This window comes from Panulirus ornatus, chromosome 35 (assembly GCF_036320965.1).
Source record: "Panulirus ornatus isolate Po-2019 chromosome 35, ASM3632096v1, whole genome shotgun sequence".
NCBI classification, from domain to species: Eukaryota; Metazoa; Arthropoda; class Malacostraca; order Decapoda; family Palinuridae; genus Panulirus; species Panulirus ornatus.
The window spans coordinates 9,572,475-9,598,106 of record NC_092258.1 but is presented as its reverse complement, the minus strand read 5'-3'; positions in this window follow the sequence as shown (position 1 = coordinate 9,598,106).

Below are 25,632 nucleotides of genomic sequence, written 5' to 3'. Positions count from 1 at the left end.
AGGATGTCATTTGATCTTTAGAGTGATATGTTGATGTATACGTCTCAGACGTGAGACGTGTTCTCCCGAAAATCTAACTCTGGACTTAGGAAAAGCCATTTACATAAGTGATGTCGTAGTGCGGGTGATCTGAAAATCAGTCGATTTTACAAAGTAAGAAAATGCTTGTGTAAATTTACATATAGTCACTCTCTTAGCCATAAGTCAGAGTGGAGTGCTGCGCGGTGGTTTCTGTCAGATGTGATGTTAATTCTGTTAGTTCATCGTCTAGGAAATGTTAACTCATTAACGCTACTTTCTACTGTCCAACTTGGGGTTATTTTGTTTCGTGATGATTGTGAATAAGTAGGATTTGAATTTCAGCCAATGATAATCAAACCAAAGCGCTTCAACAACAAATAAACAACAATGTTTATTTTCCCCCCCTAACAATTGCTTTTGTGTCACAATAACAACGAATAACGTTATCGCTTTATGCATGTTCTGTTACTATTGTACAGAAGCCGAGCGTTCTACCATGAAGAGGATTTTGATCCTCTTTTTTTTATTTCATTAGGTTTCAAAGCTTTATCAATAGCTGTTGTTCTCCCCGAATCCGTCACCCATTTCACGAGGAGTAGCGACCACAATCTGAAATCTTGATGTACCCAGACATTTATTCATCATCATATTTTACGCAACTTAAGATCTCTGCCCTCCAGCCAACGTTGGGTTCTTGATAAGGCACACGAGAGAGAGAGAGAGAGAGAGAGAGAGAGAGAGAGAGAGAGAGAGAGAGAGAGAGAGAGAGAGAGAGAGAGAGAGAGAGAAGAGAGAGAGTCATACCCGATTTCATCATATTCCTTAAACTTTTCAAACCTCAACAAAGGCTCGACTAGCGCGACTATAAAACATCCCGGCCGTAAAAGTCAGGGGAATATTTAATCATTCAAGCGGATATGAAGAAGAGAAAAAGAGGTCTGTACAAACAAAGAGACTGTAGCTCTGTGTGTGTGTGTGTGTGTGTGTGTGTGTGTGTGTGTGTGTGTGTGTGTGTGTGTGTGTGTGTGTGTGTGTTCCTGACGCCATCATGCGGGTCTGTGGCAACCCTGGGGTAAGAGACGTTCTCATCTACTAGGGTTACGTTAGGGGCCAGGTAACGCCATCATTTCTTTCGCATATTTAGAGAAAAATGATAAATATTTTGGTGTATAATGGCGTGGATCGGAGGGGAAGTGTCAGATAAAGCGATAGAGGAAGTAAGGCTCTTGCTACGACGCTTACAATGACCCTTCCAGCCAGACTTCGAATCACCACTGAACGTCCAGCGAGGACCTGGGTGTTCCCTTGAACGTGTCCACCCACACAAATGACCTTCAGTGCGAACCTTGCCTTTTAGGTAGGGATGTCTTGACTAGCGTTTCCCTCTGTGTTCCTTGAGCTTTAGTGGTTCAAAATCCTTCTTGACACCTCCAGGGTTTCGAGCCGTGTTCTTGACTTGAGACTGTCAGATACTTAACAAGCAACACCTGACTCTGCCCATCACTTCGGGCACCTAATTAAGAACGCAACGCAGCTGAAACTACAAGCTTCATCGTATGGTGCTGAAGCTTTTATACTCAACTGAAACAAATTGGTATGAAGCTTCGGTGATGTACCTTACAGAGGCCTGAAGTCAAACCCAACCACGGACACTTCCCGTCAAAGACGGCCACGGAGGTGACATCAAGCGTGGAAACGTGTCGCATAAAATGAAACCCCTGACATCAAACACAGCCAAGGACGCCTGACATCAAATACAGCCTTAGAGAGAGAAGAGTTATGTTGACGTGTCCATGAACCATGTTCATGGTAGGGATGACTGGACAGACAACCAGTGTGAGCTACACCGGTGTGTTGCCCATGAGCTGAGGTCATGAGGGAGACTAAACGAAGTTTATCTTCATTTAACATCTTAGTCACGACGAGACGGCCCTTAAGTATGGCGGCTTTATGACCCTTGAACACGACGTTACATCGCTTTGGTGTGTGGGCCTGACCTTTGACCTGGTCCTCCAGGGTCATCTGAAAGGTCAAGCCATCATAAGCAAGGATTATACCGTCATGCTTAAGGGGTTAACGTTCTTATTAACCAATTAGAAAGGTAATCTAAATAACTCGGCACGAAAATTACTTCCCAGAATATCTTCATTCTGTGCACTCAAACTTAGAAATTTCTTTTTAGCTCTAATTGCATAGTCACAAAACCTCTTCAACGTGGCTCATAGATTTCCATGGCTGCGCTGCAGTCAGTAGCTGGGAAATGATGACCTCCTTTCGAAAAGGAAGTTTCTTGACACGGTATTGTACTCCTTTTATCCACTGGTAGTAATACAACCTCGACAAAGACGAATTTTCGATCGTGGCGTAACCTCTTGCGGACAGAATCCGGTAACACCTCTCATGGAATGTTAAAGTGAATGACATTTTTCATTTCTTGAAAGGAGGGAATGAAAATCCCAGCCAGGAGACTGGAGGCGCTGCTTCAGATCTTCTGCACTGAGCTAACGACAGGTTCTCTAGTTCAACATGAACTCCCAAGAGGCTGGCGCTTCTTCCACTGGGACGTAACTACGATCTTTAAGACCACCAGCGAAAGGCGGTGGCAATCAAGGGGAAAATCCTATTGAATATATCACAAGTTTTGTAAGTTAAAGACAGTTACGGATGAGAGAGGCCTCAGGGAGCTGATGGTCTTGTCAAGGTAATGACTTCCATTAAACACCCCACGAACCCCTGATGCTGATAACATCTTGGGATCTAATGATTTTACGAAAGGATTTCATCCTCTTTTCCTTTATCTTCGGGTATATACATTTTTTTTCTCATTTTCCTTACGCTTTTCATTTTCAAAGATTTGGGGTAAAATTCTGAATCGCCCTTAGGAGACTATTGTTGTGAATGACGTTGTGAGAGACCACTATTAGATGGCCATTATCATCCACGTAGTCCTCTTCAAGGGCACCCACGTCAAGTCTGATTTGATAAGGCATCCCTATACTGACAGATACTGAGATACAATTACCCTATACTGACACACACACACACACACACACACACACACACACACACACATACACGCTTACGAACTTGGTCACCTACTCTTCTCTAACACAACCGTAAGTCGACGGCTCCCCTGCTGTACACTTCACAAAACATACAACTCGAAGGACTTACCAACCCACCATCGTGAAGTCCAACATCATAAAATCTGCGGACTTTACGACCTAAAGTTCATCAACAGTACAAAAGTCTACGTAAGTAGCAACCCACATTTTGTGCTTGACCAAAACTAGTGGGAACTAAACCACACTCATTTTACTAATATAACAAATTCTCTTTAGACTTAAAGAAAAAGAAATCTGCAATGTAACTTACGAAAGAAGTTTTGCTTAAGTTTATTAAGTAAACTTAAGTACATATAAAGATTCTGAGGCTAATAGTCACTCATATGAAAACAGAAAATAATATTTCTTTTTTTGCCACACTGAATATGGCATGTGAAAGATAATCGAATTATCGGACTCGAATGTTGTCTGAGGTTCTGCAGGCCTTCAATGGTCCCAGGTTTTGATACGAATCTGATTCATTCGCGGTGTCCAGACTAGAGGAAATCTGACATGATTTGGGTATGTTTGTTTCCTCCGTTGTAGGTGGCTGCTTCCAAAGCCCCCTGCAAGATTTGTCTGTACGAGGACGGGGATATGGGATGACATTCATTTGCATTAAGCACCGGAAATTTGAGAGCACAAGGGCACCAATATCATCTCATGATCACGAGAATGTGTGTGTGTGTGTGTGTGTGTGTGTGTGTGTGTGTGAGAGAGAGAGAGAGAGAGAGAGAGAGAGAGAGAGAGAGAGAGAGAGAGAGAGAGAGAGAGAGAGAGAGAGAGAGAGAGAGACATCTTTCCTATCAATCAACAACTGAAATCTGTTTCAGTAAATCTATAAATAAGCTTTGGCTTGGCTTGAAACACTTAGCAGTTGTTTCGTTTAGAGTTGACTAATGAAGCACGGGATTCAGTGTTTCATGCAAACATAACATGTCTTCCCGAAAGAATAAGCCTTGTGTCACGTCACAGAGACTTCTGAAGTACAGGGAAAGTTGTTCTTCATGGTAATGTGGTGTCGAGGAGATGTGTCCCTTATTCATCAACCGTTGCTGATAGGCCAGTGCGAACTTTGAGGAGGTCGATGTGATGACCCTTGGGTTTGATAACCTGGACTTAAGAAGGGCCAGGTTGTCGTGCTGAAAGTGTCCTTCAGTCGTGCTCAGGGATCCTACCACTGTGCGCAGTTCGAGTTGACCACTTGCACAAGATAGAATCATTGAGACTGATGTACAAATGAGAAACAATTTTTCGAGGGACAGTGACCAGGATATTCTAGACCTACTTGGAGTGACACACACTCTTAATTCCATCTAAATCTATGGGTTACTATTCTCTTCTCTTATCCTATTACTTCACTCTCTTTTTCTCCAGTCTATCTTATCCATGTGTTCTTTACCTCTGCTTGATTGATATGTTTTTCACTCCCCCCTTCTAGTCCATCGTCTTCTCCCTTCATCTCATCAAGGTAATTACCCCTCTATCTGTGTCGTCTTCTGCATCTTATAATGTTCCCTTTGTCAGCCTCTGGTAGCCCCTTCCTGTACACATCCTTCCCTACTCCATTCCCCACACTCTCATGTCTCACCTCCCACTCTCCCAGGCACTCTCCCAGAGTCCTCTCGAGACTTGTGGTCCACCCCTCCCAGAATATTTTCCTTTTCGTCCTCCTTTCCCAGAATCCTCTGCCTTTGACTCACCTTTAGTCCATCCCTCACCAGACAGTGCCATCCTCCTAGCTTCCAACGCATCTATTTATATGATTCTCTATTGACTTCCCTTGATATCATCCGCTCCTCTCATCTTCCAGGTAACAGACATCTCTCCCTCCCTCTCTACTTCCACGAAGCCGACCATATCCGCTGGTTGGGACCATAGGTTATAAAGCGTTGTGGTGCTTGTGTGTGTGTGTGTGTGTGTGTGTGTGTGTGTGTGTGTGTGTGTGTTAGTGTGTGTGTGTGTGTGTTTGTGTATAGAATACTAGATTTTTCTTTCAGGGACCCAAAAGTTCTTCGTGGAAGGGTGCAGGGCAAACAAACCATACATCATGCACTGGTTTAATGCATAACATACACGGCAAAAAACACAGCATCACAGCGTGTGATCGAGGCCCAAAAATTGTGTAGTTCTATCCCCAGCCTGGAGACAGCTTCCATGCCTGGCCTCAGAGGGAACAGTGCGAGAATGCTGTACAGGCAAGCATTCGTTGACTCCTCCCCCCCATCTCTTTGCATGATTCTTTCACTACACGACCAATGTTTCATCGTGATTTCCATGAGTGAGAAAAGCAGGTTTCGAATACATTTTTTTTTGGGGGGAACGGCTTTCCTCTGATGTACTCGTGTGATTCAACGCTATTTCTGAAACCGGGAATACCTTTTTCAAAAATTAATTTCTCGTATGAGGAAATTAGTTCAGAAGATTGTTCAAAGAATTCATACAGCCCTAAACACAAAGGAAATATACACAAAAAATCAGTGGAATTTGTTGAAATGATTATAATACGAACCAACTGATTTCCATGTCTATCAATACATCAATCAACAAGGAGGCTTGTCTGGCTCATATCCAGAATGTGTTGATCCAATTTATATGTAAGACCAGACACTGGGGCCTGAACCACGACTGTGACCCTATGCATGACTGCATCACTGACTGCGTCAACAGGCCACTGGGAAGCCGTCCACCTGACGCCAGACAAACCAGATGCTGAAATCATGGTTATTTCAGTGTAGGTAAATCCTACAAAATCCTGGACTGCAAAGCCTCTTTCATCATTTCGTCACTGAATTTTTCAGTTAGATTCCCAAACTAATTTATGACAACTAAATGCACTTCTCTTATTTTTTTTCGTTTTGGCAGATTACCTTAGCTCTTATGTAGGTGTTCATGAAAACATGTTCATTGACATTTGTATATATTTTCAAAGACGTGCCACAGAGAAATGTGTTGTGCATCCATGCATAATTCTAAGAAAAAATGCGTTCACTTACAAGCAAAAAAAAGTATTCCATTTGTGTAAACATCATCATGTACGTACGTAAAATAGCCTCCAATGGACTTAGAGTTTATGTTTCATATCTGTCGTCCCATCCTAAGGAGAACACAGGCCTGTAAATTCCAAGGTTACTCTGCATAGAATACATGTGTGTCGTCTTTTACATGAGGTAAAAAAAACGACCAAGAGGGAAAAAGTGAAAAAGCATCTCTCTAGCTAGCCTAGCCGCAATGGTCACTCTGTTCCACTGTCGTCATTTGTGCCTCCTTAGCTACGTGAAAAGTTAATTTCTTTTTTTCTGTCTTGAATATTTATATAAATGTCTTTCGACAATGATTACGCAGTTCTATGGCTTTCATATCTCTTCTTGTGTCACATAAAGCTCCCAAGGGACCAATTGGCCTGTTGCTATTTGAGTTGCTTCGTATTTGTGTCCCTCACGATGGCATAAGTAACACCGGTTGGATGAGTTTTCTTCTCATGTCTTCGTTGTACAACGCTGGGTAGCTTTTGTGCTTCCTCCTCAGTAACCCGAATCTTGTTAGATGTCAAGATCTCTTCACGCCTCCTCGTATGTGACCATCGCACCGCTCCCAGCCTCTGTGGCAACATAGCAGTTCTTTCCTACATGGGACATCAGACCTCCAAGTTACTTTTCAATCTAGTACTGACTGAGACACAGAATGGACGCCTGGAGTCTTATAGCTACTCTTCATTCTGGTCCTTGGATAAACTATTGTACCCACATAGCACTAACCTGTGACACTGTGTGGACGCCTTGAGTCTTATAGCTAATGGTCAGTCGGGCCCTGGGATGACTACATGACCCATCTAGTACATACCTGTGGTATTATGGACATCTGGTGTCTCATAGGTTCTTTGGCTGTAACTTATTTGTTAGTGCTGGAGCCAACAGTCAGATTAGCAGGCCTGCATCACACATTGGAAGTTCTTATTTCAGTATTGCTGAGAAGAAGAATCTATAATGTATTCCATGATTATGATTTAGAGTTTCAAATCCTTGGATATGATTCATGACTGATAATATGTTCAGTTATGGTAATTATGAGGTGCAGTGAAGCTTTCATATGTATATATCAAAGGAATCATATAAATAAATGGTCCTTGATATTCAGTTAAGTATTTAGCAAAATAAATAAACCCATGGTATGCACAGTGTGTTTGTGTATTTTGTATCTATTTATCATTCTTTTTATGTCTATCTATCTATCTATCAAAGGAAATGATGGTTATGACCCTTACAAAGAGAAAGGTTAATTAACTATGATTCAGCACGATAGTAATAACTCATAATGTACATGAACGTTATTTAGGATATTATTTACATAATCACGATAACTGGACGATAAGAAATACGCTGCCAGTCCCGAGCAATATCGTAATAAACTTACAGTTTCGACTGACGTAGTTGCATAAATTACACATATTTGCATATTCATTTTTTTTTTTACGGGTGAATATTGATAATCAGAGATGGTCCGATAAACATGGAATTTCAGTACTGGCTGTGAGTTTCATAGTGTGTGAGGAGAGAAAGCGGAAGATTGTAAGTAGATTATGATACTGTAATCACTATCTCGTGCTGTGAAACTGATCAAGATCTATAACCCATCAAGCGACGTGAGGGAGGCTGGACAAAGGTGAGGGATGGACAAGTGTGAACCCCTGGAGGTAAGAAAACAGATGCTGGGAGCATCATCCAGACGGTATGGAACATGTGAGTGGTCACGGAGGCGAGATGGACTCAGTCACACTCACAACACGTGTGACGCCGCACAACCTACCACGTGTCACAAGATGTTTGACAGATGTTACCATAAGTCATAACATCCATAGATGACATAGACGTTGTGTAGACATCAACTTTACCTGCGTGTCATAACTAGTGTTGCTAAGTCGAGGAGAATTTGACGCAGATTCAGCGACCTTAGCAAACGTTTAAGTCAACAGTGGTGTTGACCCATGGAAGTTGTGCCTTCACAGTGTGCCTTACGTCACAGAGACTGCAAGACACCAGCATGACAGTCATGAACTTCATATGCCATTCTAATCGCATGTCATCTGGGTTCTTACCAATCACAAACCATCGTGTTTTTATGACTAAAAAAAAAAAAGGGGGGTCGTTTCTTTTGGTAGAATTTTATGAGACATAGAGATACTTCTGTTTATAACACTCCAAAAGTTATACAGACATGGTATGGTAGGGTTACAGAGGCAACGTACACAGAAGAGTACCCAAAAGCTATACAGACATGGTAGGGTAGGTCTACAGAGGCAACGTACACAAATTCTTTCCCTATATCGTTTCTCCAGTCTTGATTTCGTAGTGATCTCTCGTCAATGCAAGCCAGTTGTCAATAGTTATATACCTGTGAGTGCCATCAGCCCCAGGGACGATAATAGCATACCATCCTCTACATCCTAGTACTAAGTTACGATTGGTTAAACACCTACATGGTTCTGACAGTCCCTACAACTTATCTATTGTACAGTTAGACGTTTACATGACCTGATAGTCCATATAATGAGACAGATCACGCTGGCCATAGGCTAGTCAAGGCATAAAAGACATACTAATGCTATGAATAGAAACTAGACGTCCTGTAAGAGTATGAGTAAATATGAAGGGCTGGACTTTGAATGTAGTGATGTTTCCAGGATAACCGCATCTCTTCCTTAACACATGTGTATATACTATCTGGCTTTTCAGCCCTACGTCTAACTGCATTAGTACTGCATTATTTTCTTGTCTCTGTCTTCAATATTTTTCTGCAACGTATAACAAAGGTTTTTTTTCGACACCTCAGCCCATCTCTAACATGTCATAATAGCCGGCAATATCTAATTTTTGCTTATGATAACAGCTACATGGGTATGATAACCTTATATACAGAACAGCATCTATCTGTGACACCCATTCATCTGTGATGAATTAACACCTTAGAGACATACAGTCGATCCCCTCTGTGTGATCAGAGCTTCCTGCTTCCATTATCGTCCCATTTAGTATTGCCGTTGGGCTCTGTAAGGTCACACACTTCCATAAGAGTGGCGACAACGCCAGCGTATCATCATTTAATGTCTCGATTACAGTTATGACAATATCTTTGTCCCTTCGTGTACGACAAGCAGTCTGACATGGCTGAGGAAGTTTTATAATAGGCAAGCAAGTGAGTAACCGACGACAGTGATAAAGATTTAACTTTTCCCCGTAAAAAGGAATGTACCACCGTCCAGACAGACAGACAACTCAAAGTTCTGTCAACCTTTTTACGGGCCAACTTTATAATGACTGGCTAATTGGAAACGACATTTATGACCCTGGGTAACGAGGACCGTGAAAATTGCTCGACGTTTTTAAAATCATTTTGGGGGGTAACGAGAACCGTGGGGAATTACTTGGCTCCTCTTTACGTCATGAGATAAACGAGAACCTGTGCGAATTAATGAGTATCGTCAGCGTCATCGGTACAAAACCAATGTAGCGAGTCGTATTGTAATGGTAGTGAGGGATGTTTATGGACCACCTGTTGCTAAATAGTTGAGGCTGGTAGCTTCTAGGATTTTTCGTTATGTGATATCCTTATGGTGATGCTGATTACATTAATCAGATGATATTTATGGATGTACGTGCGTGCATACGGAATGTCAATGATGCCGTTTCGTGTGTGGATGTGTCGTTGAACAATGCCATCCTACACATGCAAATTATAATGCTTTGTCGATGTTGCGCTGCGCTTCTGCTGACATGATTAAATTAATTTATGATTGAATTATACAGGGATCATCTTGGCCTTGAGGTATAGCGCGTTGTCTCACAAGAGGATAAAGAATTAGATAACGAAGTAATGTGTTATTCTAATGCAGCTCTGATCCCCTTCTCTTCGTTCATGCTCTTCCTGCCTTTGTGGTATCTTCTGGATGTGTGACCATGGACGGCGAAGGATGAGTATTCCCAGAGGTTTAACTCTAATAATATGTATTCGAACTTAGACACTCTATATCTAGGATCCAACGTAAAGACGTGGAAGGTTCGAACCCATAAAAGAATAAATACCTCCTTTCTCTTGCGATTATTCTAATGATTCTTTCATTATTCTGGAAAACAAGTTGAGGCGGATTCCTGTGTCAGCCAAAGGGAATCATTGGCAGAATGATTGAAAAATCGAGAAGTTTTAGGGAATACTGATCATATTATTGAAAATAGTTCTGCCATTGTTTCACTCATGTTCGACACTGTGTTGCTTGATATCAAAAGATCTTGGGGGACAGTCGGAGCCTCTCACTGACATCGCCTCTCACTTTCCTCCTGTCTCTCTCTCTCTCTCTCTCTCTCTCTCTCTCTCTCTCTCTCTCTCTCTCTCTCTCTCTCTCTCTCTTTATCTGGTCTTTCCATCTCCCTCCCCACACTGACTGATGTGAAGTAGAGATAACGTGGTGATTGATAGTGTTGGGACACAATGTAAGGACATTGATATATACATAATAACCAGCAACATCCTAAAACTCAGACTTATGGCCTTACTGATAACCGTTATCGTACCTGGTGAGGCAGATCTTTCTTATCTTTCTCCTTCACGAAACTCACACGATCGTAGGATCACGGTAAGATCACAGTAATACAACGAACCAGATATAAAGATTCTGTGAAGGGTTTTTAGTACCCTTGACTCTTGATTCATTACCTGTGCATTGTACTTAGGCCTGCCGTAGGAGGCCTGACGTATGTCAAGTCCTCATAACACTAGTACAGACCGACTTTCCAACACAAACCAATTTGTAATGAGCTTGTGGGTGCGTCAGGCCTCTCCAAGGGTGGGAGTCAGAGTGTACGGGAGGTGTTAATGTTAACCAATGTAGTAATGAAGTTTAAGATTATCAATTACCAGCACGTCGACAGTTTCCAGGGGCACAACAAGCAAAAGTTCATTTCTTGAGGCGTTTTTCGACTTGATGATTCTGAGATATATTCATCTGCTACCTCGTAATAAAACTGTAAGGAAAATGTGATCCCCCATTGCTGGTAAGGACAAGACTGGTACTGAGGAGAGGGTATGACTAGGGAGGAGTTTGGTGAGGAGTGGATACGACTGGGAACAGGTCATATTACTGAACTTTTTTAAGGCTATGATTGTATTTGATATTCAACCATCCTATGTTGCATCGACACATGTGATTGTATTTCCCATGAATCAATTCTACGATGGCCAATCAAACTCTGGTTACAATATGTCTGGTTACATCAGGAGATTCATTTAGGTGTGGATATTTTTCTTTTCTTAATTTCCTTCTTTCTTACTCATTTCTCTTTCTTTCAGAAGTGACTACAAACACAAACTCATCATTCACTGGATATAGAACTTCATCAAGACTCAGGTCAAATTCCAAGAGGAGAACTTCCGTATATATATATATATATATATATATATATATATATATATATATATATATATATATATATATATATATATATATATATATATATATGAAAGTACCTTGTTTTAACACCTCATTGTAACGAGAAACTGGTTATAGAATATCACATGTATGCCTCTGGTCACGCTCATTTTGCATGGATATGAAAAATGTATAATTGCATTGCGTGTGTGAAAGCGGAACTAATACATGATTCTACTCAAACTTATTCACTATTTTTCTTTCTAGAAAAATGTGTTCGGTTTGTATCCTTTGAATGTAATCAATGGAGGGTAACATCACTCGTCAAAAGGATTAATACCCATTCGCTGAAAGTCCATGCTCGGTTCCCATCTGTCCACTAATTACAAACACAAGTGGTGGTTCTATCACCATTAACCTCAAGGTAAAAGAATATAATGTACAATTAACTCCATGGTAAATGGTATCAAATACCATAAACCACGTTATAATACGTTTATCCTGACCTGATACACACACTTATATATATACGCTATAGGACGATATTTGTTACCAGACGGTGTACTGTTACCTCTCTGGGTAAGATAATCTACAGATCTACCTATCTACATTTCACTAAAATGATATGTCGTTACATATATGAACCTAAATTACATTAACAGAAACTCTAAGCACCAATCCATGCTTCATTAACGCGAGTAAGGCTCTCTGAAGGTCTAACCCACTTGAGCAGGTGAGGCGAAAAGTCTACGGTCGGTCCAACCCACGTTTCACTACCATAATACTAATTTCCGTCGATATCTATGGACGCAAAACTCTATAGACCCAAAAAATCATTATTGAAACAGAGTGACTGGCTTTCTCAAGACATCAACACAACAATAGGGGATAAAGATATGATAACCCGAACCTTATTAGCACAAGTAGATGTATACAAACGCATCAACTTATACATTACTGAAATCAGCAATCTACGGACTTGGTGCACCAGATTTCGTTAACACAATAGTCTACGGTTGGCATGGCACTTCGTACTCCACAAAACTCAAGAATAATGTACTTTATAAGAACAATTCTATCATCACAAATTATCATATATATATATATATATATATATATATATATATATATATATATATATATATATATATATATATACATGTATATATATGGTACTTTAGACAATGAAACGAAATAATTTATCTTTCAAAAGTTTATTGATCGTAAAAAATCTTATGTCAACATCTGATTTCTATACATTTCTATTATTATCATGACTCATGGACAACCATACATATTTTCATATGAGCCTCACCATGACAGGAGGAGGAGACGAGTCCACGGTGCTCCAATACGGGATTAAGATCCTACACTAGAACGACAGCTGTCGCCACCCCAGTACCTCACTCCTGGACGACAGGTGTCCCCAATCAGTACCTCACTCCTGGACGACAGCTGTCCCCACCCCAGTACCTCACTCCAGGATGAGAGATGTCCCCACCTCCCTCGGCTACTTCAGGGCTACAGCTGCCCCACTTCCCCTAGCTAACTCAGGGTTTCAGCTGCCTCACTTCCTGTGGCAACTGTAGAGTAATATCTGCTCCTTATCTCCTGGCTATTACAAAAGAAATCTGCCCCACGTCCCTGAGCTACTCCAAACACGAAAGACAACACAGTCGGGACAGTCTGGGGTCTGAGGTCGGCTGTGTCTCTAGGTGTTAGATGTCTCTGATCTCCTCGCCTTCTCCAGCATCAGCTGTACAACCTGTCCATAAGCTAACGGACAATGACCAATAAGAGATCACTGATAACGTAGCCCATATCAACGCCCAGAGTAAAACTACGTAACCACTACTTTTAATTGTACTCCGAAGAGTTAAACTACCCAACTTCCACTCTCCATCTTCCCGCCCAAAGTTAAACTACCCACCTACCATCTTACTCATCTTACAACGTAGTGGACATCTTCCCGCACAGCCATGAAACATCTACCGTAAGTTCACAATAGTCTAGCGACACTAAATTCTACACTGCATATGCACTCCCCGAACATAGTAACACGATCTAGTATGCAATACTCCCACCATAACTCTTCCTCCTCAGACATGGTGTTGGTAAGTATATGCTGCAATGGCGGTAGGCAACTCAAGCTTCTCTTCTTTGTCGTGTCCCACCTCCTGTGTGATGTGGCTTGGAGCTTTCGTGGGAGAGAAATGGAGGCTTGTATTAGGGTATATCACGCCTTTGTGATATGAGCGTTATTCTAAAGACATTCTAGAGACAAGATACACCTACACACACACTCACGCATCTGTATATATATATATATATATATATATATATATATATATATATATATATATATATATATATATATATATATATATATATTGGCATCGTTGAAATTTCATTACGTGGTACGGGATTTGCTCGGTGTATCAATCACAAGTGAAGGTAATATCATGGCTGGTGGGATAAGCCACGTGTATACATCAGTGCCCAGCGAGGATATTGCCTGCTATGTTATCACCACAGTCATTCATCCCAGCTTACAAGCTGCCCCAGTATTCCTGATGATGACAATATCTTGCAAACCGGGCAAGAAAACCCAATCGCTTTTAGAATTCACGAAGGTATTGACAATGACCCAGTCACTGTGGCAAGTATAAGTCCTGAAAATAGAAAAAAAAAGAAAATGATGAGTATCACATTTTCATAATCCAGTTGTTTAAGAGATATATGTATCAAAAAAAGGCCGGAAAATGTTTTGAAAAAAGAGGAGAATCAACTCATAACCTACAAATAACAATGAGATACGGGTCTTACATGAAAGTGTTGCCTATTTCCCATGTTAGCTCATTTCAGTCTGCAACAATGTTTTTTGAAAGAAGTTTCAAACAAAGACAAATAATTTCAAAACCTGATAAACAGACATATGATCAGTTACACACTGTTAGAGTATGGAGTCTCATGATATAGAGCAAAATGGAGAGAACATAACCTTTTCTCGTGAAATGAGTCTCATTTATGTTTGTACATTTAGATAATGAGAATAGATGATGCATACCAAAAAACTTTGCCTTTATATATCACCCTAACGAAGAATATATATATATATATATATATATATATATATATATATATATATATATATATATATATATATATATATATATATATATTTACCTACTTGGTGAAGCTGTCAGCGTTCCTGATCATGAAGCATTCATGGGCAACCTAGGTTTGAGCACATAGGCTCGAATCCTGGTTGCGACAGACGGACCACAGTCACCCCACTTGTTCATCCACCTTTGGGGTTGGTCGTTAAGATAGGTACCTTGCTCAGGGTTAGGATATATATATATATATATATATATATATATATATATATATATATATATATATATATATATATATATATATATATCCTACAATGCGACTAAAAGAGAAGGAGTGGGGGCTGGAAATCCTACCCTCTCGTTTTTTTTTTTTTTCCAATTCTCCAAAAGAGGGAACAGAGAAGGGGGCCAGGTGAGGATATTCCCTCAAAGGCCCCTTCCTCTGTTCTTAACGCTACCTCGTTAACGCGGGAAATGGCGAAGAGTATGAACGAAATAATATATATATATATATATATATATATATATATATATATATATATATATATATATATATATATATATATATATATATATAAATCATGAGGCATTACAGAGTTATAAGGTGGGTGAGGGTCATCATGTCACCCGTCCATCCTCCCTTTCCTGATGACCTGTGTTGAACCTTGGCACCCAGGGTCAGGGACACTGTATCTAGTGGTACCTGGAAGTTCAGTGACCTTTGGGTGACAGTCGCCCTATCGCTTCGAACTGGTCAATATTTCAGGGAGAGACTTTGCCTGACACTGTGGGTAAATGCTGGAATGTCAGCAGAGCTGCGGTTTTGGCTGGAGGAAAACATTATTATGGTAAGGTATATTCCAGTTCCTCAACTTGTGTCCATCACTTTACTTCACTCGTCCTATTGCTCTTTCTCTCCTCACTTCTTTTGGATTACTTTCATTACCTTTAATTCAGCCTTTATCGAAATTTTTCAGACATTGTTATAATGATAGTGGTCATGATTTTAGACCTCATAATCAATACTTTTATATAGTTTTCTGTGAAATTATGATCACCAATTGGTGTTCCTCCTTCTCTACACTCGTCTGATGTCTATGTCTACTACCACAGGCATCCCGAAGCTGAGTCTTCCTCAAGTGCACCCAGCCTCTGTTTTCCTCAGGTAACTGAACCTGTGTCTTCCTCAGGTACTCGAGCTTGTGTCTTCCTCAGGCACTAAGAACCTGTGTCCTCCTCAGGTACTCCGAGCCTGTATCTTCCTCAGGTACTCCTATGTCCTCAGGTACTCGAGCTTGTGTCCTCCTCAGGTACTCGAGCCTGTGTCTTCCTCAGGTACTCGATCCTGTGTCTTCCTCAGGCTCTCCGAGCCTGTGTCTTCCTCAGGCACTCCGAGCCTGTATCCTCCTCAGGTATTCCGTGCCTGTGTCTTCCTCAGGCTTCCCCGTAGCATCGATGTCCCATAAGTCTGTCATGACGCTGGGTGGTACATGTTACCTCCGATTTTGACTTCTGCTTTGCTGGTATTCCTTTACTGATGGAAAATGTTAATCCTCATCGCACAACTCCCCCTCGGGTTAACACGTCTTGAATATGAACAAAGATGTATAGAATGATATAGTCTGATATGAAAAAGCTGGACGGGTATCTACCCAGACTACGGCTGGAGACGAGGGAGATGTGCCACCCAAAGACCAACATCCAGAAGGACGTAAATCATCAGGAAATATTCCAAATTTCTGGAAATCTGTGACTACGACTTTCTGACGACGCGACACATTGGCAGTGCGACCAGGCGCTTGCCACTTTATGCTCCCTCCCTCCTCCACTTTGCCTTCCTCGACTCTTACTTTATATGATGTGTGTGTAGCGAGGCTGGAGGGGCGGCAGGAGACCGACCTACGTCTCCAATATACGAATGATGGCATTTCCAGTGACCTACGTAGAGCGAACCCTTCATCAGGTGTTAATGTGTACTCCTGACGGAGGCACAACTCAGGTAATGTTCATGATGAACACGGGTTATCACGAAAAGTTTACCACGAGACAACACACATGTTCAGGAGTCTAATCACAGTGACTTTATCTTCTGATGTCTGGCTGTGATGAAGCTGCCATCCAGGAAGTTTTTTCTATTATGTTAGCTGAGACGGTACGGGCAGCTGAGGCCATGGTCAAGGCCATCCCATTAACAAACGCACACACACACACAAACATATATATATATATATATATATATATATATATATATAATATCTTTAATGTTAAAAGACTGCTGCATTATCCACCAGCCGTCAAAACTGTTTCATACAACAAAATCCTGTTGTAACAACCCATAAATAATCTCCTTTACAGAAGACATTCCCCTTTTATATAAAAGCCAGGCCCTCGAGGCCAGAGCCCGGCAGAAGCTCACGTCCCTTTCACTTCCTTCTCAGCCGCTTACCCGCCACCAACACACACACGACCAAAACAACTGATGATAATACACGACCCCTGAGAGGCTTGGCCTCACCTGTACTAATCTTCTTACACCTGTGTGGACCACCTCGGGACGTTGTTGCCAGCTAGACACAATGGGATTACAGTATGTCCCAAGTGGCCTGTTGTCGTTCATAGATGGGTTCTGAATCTATGTTCAAAGACGTGACTAACTGCAGTACCATGAACTACATGAGTATCTTTCACCATGAATAAAAGCTACGTTGCTGAAACGGTTTAACTGTGGCGCGACCGTCACTTGTTCAACATGTCTCTTCCTTACCGTTGTGGTCCAGGATTGTCCAAACGTCAAGTCCTTTGTGTTTGTAGGTCAATCAGGTCGTCTCTCACCACCGCAACTCATCGTAGTTATCTCTGGACTCGAAGTACGCGCTTGGTCACAGCCAATGAATCAAGAGAATTCGTCTTAATTTCCATACGTATTCGCCATTTCCAGCGTGAGAGAGAGAGAGAGAGAGAGACAGTTCAAGTACAGGAGACTGAGCATTAGAAAGAAAACTCTTCACTTGGCTCCTTGCTCTGATGATTCTTTTTGGAAAGCAATACAGGAAGGGAGGATTTCCAGTTATGGGCTCACACCCTTCTTAGTCGCTTCATACGACACACAAGGAATACTTGGGCAGTACTTTTCCTCCCCTGTCCCCAGAGATAGCCACACACACATACACACATGCATATATATATATATATATATATATATATATATATATATATATATATCCTCCCTGGGGATAGGGGAGAAAGAATACTTCCCACGTATTCCCTGCGTGTCGTAGAAGGCGACTAAAAGGGGAGGGAGCGGGGGGCTGGAAATCCTCCCCTCTCATTATTTTTTTTTTATTTTTCCAAAAGAAGGAACAGAGAAGGGGGCCAGGTGAGGATATTCCCTCAAAGGCCCAGTTCTCTGTTCTTAACGCTACCTCGCTAACGCGGGAAATGGCGAATAGTTTGAAAGAAAGAAAAAGAATATATATATATATATATATATATATATATATATATATACATATATATATATATATATATATATATATATATATATATATATATATATATATATATATATATATATATATATATATTGATTCTGATTCATCTGAAGCAATACTAATGTCTTCATCACTTCAATGTATATAAAAAAAAATGTAGGAATTATCCTGACTTCACTTTCTGAGGATGTGTTGGATCACTATGATCCTAAATCCTCATATGACCCAGTCAATCGTATCAGAATTCCATGTGAAAACTTTACATGGGAAAATCCTCCTCCTCCTGAAATCCTGTGATGCAAAACAGTTGAAAAAAAAAAAGTAATCAGTCTATTCTATCTTTGATTTCATTTCGCTTTAGATATGATAAGCGAATCAAACATTCTATCGTAAAATGTAAAGATAATTAGCACTGAAACGTATTGCCTGCTTTATGTAGTTTCAGAGCCGGAGGAAAAAGCTTAATAGAGAATCTACAGAAAAATGATTAATTCAGGAGTGACGGCAGGAGAGTTAATTGCATTTTCTTGTTCCCTTGAAAGGGTAAACTTTGATTATTCCAGTGACAACGAGTTTTACTTATGAAAAACCTAATGACATGAAAAATGAATTGGGTAGGGTCCTATCCCTATATATACCTACACGCATATATATATATATATATATATATATATATATATATATATATATATATATATATATATATATATATATATATATATATATATATATATATATTGCTACGACGTATTCCTAAAAATGAAGGGAATGTTTCCTAGTTTTCACAACGCCTTTGACAAAATGTCTTTTCCATTCATTTCCCAGTCTGTTCTCTCTGGGCTGCCAGTCACTCTTTTCTCCTCGACGAGAGAATTCCCTTAGGAGTAAGCCTTAGAGGGTTTATCCTCACTTGGCCCACCTCTCGGTTCCTTCTTTTGGAAAATTATAAATGGGAGGGGAGGATTTACAGACCCCCGCTCACATATATATATATATATACATATGCATATCTAATTAGACTGCCTTAATTAGGGCCTTTAATTACCCATGCGATCTAATTTAACTTAAAATAAAGGAATGTTTACGTAAGCATGTACCAGCTCTCTGCTTATTGTGGACTGAAATCATCAAAGAAAACGAAGGAATACCTTCAGGCTTCCCAGAGCCAACACCTCCCGCTGTGCCATCCATTTTCAGGAGCTAAATCTATGAAAGGAGATAGTGTTAAAAAAAAAAAGAAATCTACTACTTAGGTTCGCTCGCTCTGAATCCTTTATCCTAAGAGACATAAAACTCTCAAGCGCTCTCAAAGACTCCGCTCATGTTTGGAACACTTACTTATACAATCTCCAGTCGAGTTCCAAAGATGAAATAAGCATCACATATGATGGACAATACAGAGGCTCAGCTCTAAGGAAGCAGAAACTTCACTGGCGTAACTTAGTTTCAAGTTGATGGAAAATAGTCGTTTGTACAGGTTTATCCTAACACCCGCACTTCCGCTTAACGCTATGGTCGTGGCAGACGATTTTCCTGACGTATGAGTAATTATTTCTACACAGGTCTATCAAGGTTTACAAACGAAATACGGTCAACATTCTTATCACAAACAGACTATACTTTAATCATTAGACAAGGTTTAGAAACGAAATACGGTCATTACCTCAATCATTAGACAAGGTTTAGAAACGAACTACGGTCAACAATCTTATCACAAACAGACTATACTTCCATTATTAGACAAGGTTTACAAACGAAATACGGTCAACATTCTTATCACAAACAGACTATACTTCCATTATTAGACAAGGTTTACAAACGAAATACGGTCAACATTCTTATCACAAACAGACTATACTTCCATTATTAGACAAGGTTTAGAAACGAAATACGGTCAACATTCTTATCACAAACAGACTAGACCTCAATCATTAGACAAGGTTTAGAAACGAAATACGGTCAATGATCTTATCACAAACAGACTATACTTTAATTATTAGACAAGGTTTAGAAACGAAATACGGTCAATAATCTTATCACAAACAGACTATACTTTAATCATTGGACTGTCGCAATAAAGCTCTTCCATGCTAAAGAGTATGTTATTCCCATTTTATGAGACAAGATGGAACCCCATTATAATTTAGAAAAGCTATGGCCATGAAGAACTGTATCTTATCTCTTAGTACAGATTTTGCATTATCTTGTGATAAGATTTAAATATGAAAATCTCCCGGCCATTTGTCTGTTGAGGTTTTAATCAGGGAAAACTATACGAGTCTCTGACAATCTACGTTGAATCTTAAGTACGGTTTACAGTCTGTTGGAAAATTCTTCTATAGAGATATTGTGAGTCTTTGATCAGGATCTACAGACAACTTATCCACGGTCAACTAGAACGTTCAAGTTTATGTATATGCATTGAAGACCATGTCATTTTACGTCAGATGACAATATATATATATATATATATATATATATATATATATATATATATATATATATATATATATATATATATAGGGGTGTGTTCAAGCTCGAGCGTTCCAAGACTCAACACCATTTCCCACGCCTTCACGTTCTCCACACACTCGAACACACACACACACACCACACACACACGCATACACACACACAGCCACACACACACACACACACTCCTGCTTTCACATATCTTTTCCACATACACACAAACCTCTTCCATGTCGACTCTTCCATACCAACCTTTCCATCCACGATCTTCGCCTTGTCTAAGAAGACTTCCTAGAGATGCACCAGCCATTTTATACATTCCTCATACACGGTCATACACACTCATACATCCTATTCGAAGCCCCTTAACACTCTTCTCCGAAACATCCCCTCACATACACTTCCTCACAATCCTCATCTCGTCCATACCATCGAGTTGACCAATATTATGTACAGCTGAACTCTGACAAGATCAACGTTTAAAAGACTTTGCCTACACCTGCGATCATCATATTACTTTAGAGTCACCTTTGTCACACAATGAGAATGACTTTGTGTACATGAGCAACACAGAAATTCTCTTCCTCTGTAACCTTCGTTTAGATTTAAGAAAGTCACTTTTGGCGCTGTTCTAAAAGTGATGCAGGATTCCATGACACTCCTTTGTTATTTCGTAGTTCCTCCCTACCAGGGGATGTCGACTGTGTTTACTAATGTCATTAGAAATGATGTATACTTTCCCATAAAGATAGTTACACAGGTGATTCATATTTTTCTACTGAGAAGAAAAAGGCCTGATGTAATAACTTCAGCAGAGTTCATATTTTCCTGTTTGTATTAAAGTACCTTTAGTTTCATGTACGTAAATTGCTCACAGTTCAGATGCAGAAGCTAAAGTATTTCTGAACAAAATCACAAAATCTGTTTATTCATTTACGTACTAGTCCAGAGATGCATTTCTATGTTTCCCTGGTTTTCTGTAAAGCTGTTTATTACTCTTTTCCTTTAGACGTACTAATATCATCATGGAAACTGTCATAGACACAAGCGTACCCTATGACAACCGGAAAATAAAAAAAAAATTATGGAATTTGCTCTCGCTGTCAATATCAAAAGGTAGGAGGTGATATTCAGATCCCCCTGGACTCTAAACGTTTCCATATTCTTTCAGATATCATACGGAAAAACATGTTCAGAATCCGAGCTTGTTTTGTATCTTTTATCAGGACATTACTGTCGTTGTCGAAGGTATGTGCAGTAGCGAGGTGTGGGACTTCCTCCTCCCTGAGGAGAAGATATGGCTCACTTTAGATCTATCGTTGCGACGATGATCTAAGTATTTCCGTCCTCGAGCTCGTGACCTCATGACTGTTGCCTTCAGCCATGGGTAATGTTGCAGCTTCACGGACGTCGAGGATCATCATGTGTCGCAATGTTCTCACACCTTCCAAAGGTTCTTGTTCCCAGTGCTATATCCGAGCCCTACAGTCTCGCTCAGTCTCTTCACCATCACTTCTCGCCTCCTGTAGCAGTTATCTCGAGCAGGATATCAGTGGACAGTCATGGGTCTGGAGGAGTCGATATGCTCCAGACGAGAAGGCGCAGGAGGCGGGCAGAGCATCTGGGAACACGACCATCGGGGTCGTCTATGACCAACTTTATCCTTAGGGCATAATCTCTCGTAGCAGAAAGAGAGGGACCCTTTTGGCCAACTGCATAGCACAGCCTCTAAGAAACCGTTCCGATGACCTAGAATGACCTAAAGTGACCTTCTCGCTTGTTTTGATCCAAAAGAGTGAGAAGCTAAATATAAGCAGTGAGAGGTGAACCTCGTCCTAGTCAGGGATGGTAAGGAAAACCGAAAAAATAATATCTCGTAAAGCGCAGGCCAGTACTTTCAGCAGATTTTTGAACTCTCTCAGTTCAATAATTGCCACGAGATATAAAAGAAAAAAAAAAAATCTGAAATTTATCTGCAGCCAACATGAAGAGCAATATACTGGCGGGGGGAAATTCCTGACATACCATCATCATTTAACAAACGCCTGGTACCAGGACCCCTGGAGAGGGACAATGTTATAACCGAGTTTTCCCTTCCTGTGTTATCCCCAGACACCGGCAGCAGGTAGGGTGAAGCACCCTCCCCTGTGCCGCGGGGGTACAGTACGACACCTTCACTCTGCCTAGTGTCATGTGGGGTGGTGCAGCACCCTCGTTGTACCTGGTGTCACGTGAAAGGGTGAGGAACCCTCGATATGAGGGGCACCATAGGGATGGTGGGATGTCATGGGTGTGTCCGGTGCCATGGAGGACAGTAAGGCACCTCCCCGATGTAGCTAATCCCACTGGGGATGGTAAGGCATCCTCGACGTGCCTGATATTATCATTGCACCTAACGAAATACTGAGAGGACATGGTCCCAGTGCCCGGCCTCGAAGGCTCCTGAGAACCTCAAACCTTCTGCAGACACTGCTGATGATGACCCAACTCTCATGCTGAGAGAGATAGCATCTGGGATCACCCGTCACACTGACCTGAGACCAGGGCACCCGGGCTCACCCGTCACAATGTCCTAGGTGATAGATTCTAGGTCTACCCGTCATTCCGAGACCACAACATGTTTTTGGCGTTGTATAATGGATCATCAACCACCTGGCACATCAAAGTACCTCTCTTCTCCTCCCTCACCTCTCTCTCTCTTCTCTCTCTCTCTCTCTCTCTCTCTCTCTCTCTCTCTCTCACACACACACACACTTGTACAAAAACATGAAGCAGCTGACGTTAATAGCTTCATTGTTTGCGCAGCTACGTGATTAAACAGCATTTCATCAAGCTCAGCGAGAGATCTCATTAGCAGTTGGCAAATCCCTGACCAATCCTCCGTCGTGAGTTGATACCCCAAGTAATGACTTTCATTAAAGATAGCTCAACACAGGCAGCAGGAAAAGATATTCACGATATAAAGCATACTTGAATTAAGGCTTAGAAACACATATACATACATGTATAGGTTACTAGCTATCAGTGATTGGAGGATATTCATATACAATGTACTACAGTGTGAGCGTTTTTACAGAGGCGTTGGACCAGGTTGCAATACGAAAATGAACCTTTGATATCATGGTTTGAGTACTGTATTCCTCCGAATATCATCTTTTCCACCAAGTGTTTGACATACTGCTCCACAGCCACTTTACTGATGCGTTAGATATTCATCTACCCCACCTCACTGTAGTAGTATACTATGATATTACTTATTTCAGCTGATGGGATTTGGCCTACTCATACAACACTTCCAGATATATCGACGAACCAGCTCAGTCCATATATGCCATCGAAAGCTTTTCATAATCCAGAAATGACCGATTGTTTCTAGGCTTACCAGGATGTAACGAAGTAACTTAGACTCCTTCCATACCCTGCTCACTCGACAGAGTGATACATTTGTGGTTGGCACTTAAAGAAAATAGTTTATATACGTGATGATACAGTTTTAAGACTCACAGACAGGCGTTAGTACTTAAATGTTTTCTGGGGAGACTGGCTATGGTAACTAATACCTTTGTTATCTCCAAGCATTATATGTAGATTTCTTCATCACGAAGATATATAGAAATGCTGATCTTAAGATGGTCGAATTCCCTTGGCAGTATGATGGCCTATTGCAACTGTACACACCTGGAACATTACCGTATTGTTCCAGTGCGGAGTTCACGTTCTTCTTTGGAAAAATGAAATACACAACGACACAGTTAAGAATCGTGACCAAGTTCTACAAAACACCTGGTTTACGATGCCTTACCTGTGCGATATAGAATATTATGATGTTAGATAGTGTAAAGTTTGCACGACAAACAGTTTACAATAAAAGATGCCTCATATATCAAACCATGTATCAACAATACACGCAAACACACAAACACAGACACACACACACACTCAACACACACACAGATAATTGAGGACAAAAAAATATGAAAGGTTTAACGATAGTCAGGAATAGCAAAGATACATGGGGCCCCCACAAATGTCAAACTCACTCGCTGTACACTGAAAATACCTACAAATAACTGATTTCATCCCATGAAAACAGAATACCTAGCTGTAACATGAACACCCACCCTCACCTTATGTGCCTAACTGATCCATCTTTTACCACAATCCTCCTTCCAGGCGCCGAATGTAGGCATCAGTTCGATGTATCTATGAATTCATCCGAAGTCACATTCTCGATACATCTGAACGATCAAGGAACACACACGATCGGGTGGATGATACCTCCTTTATCAAGGTGATTATCATGCTCACGTAGCGAGGTATCTTCATCACGCAACAACTGTGATTACATGAAAGGTTTATTCCCTAGGCGGCTGCAACACCGAGGCGTTCTGAGAACGAATGTGTTTCTCTTGTAACCAACTGCCGGTTCTGTTGCAAGGCACAAAGGGTGGAAATTAGAACATGACTGTTAGGGATGTCAGACGAGCGTTATCTTTGGAGCCAGACCAACAACCTCGACCTGACCAGCTGTTGACGCCTTCTGACGCACGACAGAGGTCACCAAGCATGATCGTTGGTTGTGCTCAAGCTTGATAAACCCCAGCGCACAACCTAGTTGTAGATAGTCCCCAGCCCAGACAAACCCCAGCGCACAACCTAGTTGTAGATAGTCCCCAGCCCAGACAAACCCCAGCGCACAACCCAGTTGTAGATAGTCCCCAGCCCAGACCAACCCCAGCGCACAACCCAGTTGTAGATAGTCCCCAGCCCAGACCAACCCCAGCGCACAACCTAGTTGTAGATAGTCCCCAGCCCAGACAAACCCCAGCGCACAACCTAGTTGTAGATAGTCCCCAGCCCAGACAAACCCCAGCGCACAACCCAGTTGTAGATAGTCCCCAGCCCAGCCAAACCCCAGCGCACAACCCAGTTGTAGATAGTCCCCAGCCCAGACAAATCACAGCGCACAACCTAGTTGTAGATAGTCCCCAGCCCAGACAAACCCC